The sequence below is a fragment of the Cornus florida genome, unplaced genomic scaffold (assembly GCF_030987335.1).
Source record: "Cornus florida cultivar Cherokee Brave unplaced genomic scaffold, ASM3098733v1 CherokeeBrave_3.0.0_Hap2_scaffold_24, whole genome shotgun sequence".
Classification (NCBI taxonomy): domain Eukaryota; kingdom Viridiplantae; phylum Streptophyta; class Magnoliopsida; order Cornales; family Cornaceae; genus Cornus; species Cornus florida.
This window is the reverse complement of record NW_026775738.1, coordinates 295,001-297,500: the sequence shown is the minus strand read 5'-3', so window position 1 is coordinate 297,500 and position 2,500 is coordinate 295,001.

Below are 2,500 nucleotides of genomic sequence, written 5' to 3'. Positions count from 1 at the left end.
ATTTTTTTTTTTTTTTTTTTTTTTTTTTCGATAAATCCAACCGAGAACAAGAAGACCGAGGCATCCAAAATTTTTTTTTTTTTTTTTTCTTTCCCATATACCAGAGAAAGAACATGAAGACCGAGGCAACCAACAAAAAATAATTTTTTTTTTCTCTTTCCCGGAATTTTTTTTTTTTTTTTTTCGAAATAGCCGAGAAAGAATATGAAGACCGAGGCATCCAACAAAAAAATTTTTTTTTTTTTTTTTCCTAATCTACCCAAGCAAAACAAATAGAAGACCGAGGCATCCAAAAAATTTTTTTTTTTTTTTTTTTTTTTTCGAAAAATTTTTTTTCACAAAAACTTTTTTTTTTTTTTTTTCCCCAAAAAATTTTTTTTTTCGTTCCAAGCTAACCAAGACATCTACTATTCACTAGTAGAGCAATCGAGACTGCAAAGCAAGCAATGGCCTTACTTGCAGCTCTTGGTGCTGAGAACTCCCCCCCCCCTATAGTAGTCTTAAGTAAAACCACAGCTCTGACAGGAGTAGATATTGCATGCGAGCGAGGAGTCGTAATGGGCAAAATTGACTCGGGGGACCTCCAAATCGAATTCCGTTTCGAGCAAAACACTTCTTAGGCTTCAAGGAAGCTCCCATAAAATTTCCAAACCCAAACTCCAAACTTCATTTTTTAGCCTACAATGCCCACGTGCACGCCGGTGTGCACGCAGGGGTGCTTGAGCATGCGGGAGAGGAGCCATAATGGGCAACATTGACTCGGGGGACCTCCAAATCGAAATCCGTCTCGAGCAAAACACTTCTTAAGCTTCTAGGAAGCTCCCATAAAACTTCCAAACCCAAACTCCAAACTTTATTTTTTAGCATACAATGCCCACGTGCACGCCGGGGTGCTTGAGCGTGCGGGCGAGGAGCCATAATGGGCAACATTGACTCGGGGGACCTCCAAATCGAAATCCGTCTCGAGCAAAACACTTCTTAAGCTTCTAGGAAGCTCCCATAAAACTTCCAAACCCAAACTCCAAACTTTATTTTTTAGCATACAATGCCCACGTGCACGCAGGGGTGCTTGAGCATGCGGGAGAGGAGCCATAATGGGCAACATTGACTCGGGGGACCTCCAAATCGAAATCCGTCTCGAGCAAAACACTTCTTAAGCTTCTAGGAAGCTCCCATAAAACTTCCAAACCCAAACTCCAAACTTTATTTTTTAGCATACAATGCCCACGTGCACGCCGGGGTGCTTGAGCGTGCGGGCGAGGAGCCGTAATGGGCAAAATTAACACGGGGGACCTTCAAATCGAAATCCGTCTCGAGCAAAGCACTTCTTAGGCTTCTAGGAAGCTCCCATCAAATTTACAAACCCAAACTCCAAACTTCATTTTTTAGCACACAATGCCCACGTGCACGCGGGGGTGCTTAAGCGTGCGGGCGAGGAGTCATAATGGGCAAAATTAACTCGGGGGACCTCCAAATCGAAATCCGTCTCGAGCAAAGCACTTCTTAGGCTTCTAGGAAGCTCCCATAAAATTTCCAAACCCAAACTCCAAACTTCATTTTTTAGCATACAATGCCCCCGTGCACGCGGGGGTGCTTGAGCGTGCGGGGGAGGAGTCATAATGGGCAAAACTAACTCGGGGGACCTCCAAATCGAAATCCGTCTCGAGCAAAACACTTCTTAGGCTTCTAGGAAGCTCCCATAAAATTTCCGAACCCAAACTCCAAACTTCATTTTTTAGCATACGATGCCCACGTGCACGCCGGGGTGCTTGAGCGTGCGGGCGAGGAGTCATAATGGGCAAAAACTAACTCGTGGGATCTCCAAATCAAAATCCGTCTCGAGCAAAGCATTTCTTAGGCTTCTAGGAAGCTCCCATAAAATTTCCGAACCCAAACTCCAAACTTCATTTTTTAGCATACGATGCCCACGTGCACGCCGGGGTGCACGAGCGTGCGGGCGAGGAGTCGTAATGGGCAAAATTAACTCGGGGGACCTCCAAATCGAAATCCGTCTCGAGCAAAGCATTTCTTAGGCTTCTAGGAAGTTCCCGTAAAATTTTCAAACCCAAACTCCAAACTTCATTTTTTAGCATACGATGCCCACGTGCGCGCCGGTGTGCACGTCGGGGTGCTTGAGCGTGCGCGCGAGGAGCCGTAATTGGCAAAATTAACACGGCGGAAATCTAAATCGAAATCCGTCTCGAGCAAAGCACTTCTTAGTCTTCTAGGAAGCTCCCATAAAATTTTCAAACCCAAACTCCAAACTTCATTTTTTAGCATACGATGCCCACGTGCACGCCGGTGTGCACGAGCATGCGGGCGAGGAGTCGTAATGGGCAAAATTAACTCGGGGGACCTCCAAATCGAAATCCGTCTCGAGCAAAGCATTTCTTAGGCTTCTAGGAAGTTCCCGTAAAATTTTCAAACCCAAACTCCAAACTTCATTTTTTAGCATACGATGCCCACGTGCGCGCCGGTGTGCACGTCGGGGTGCTTGAGC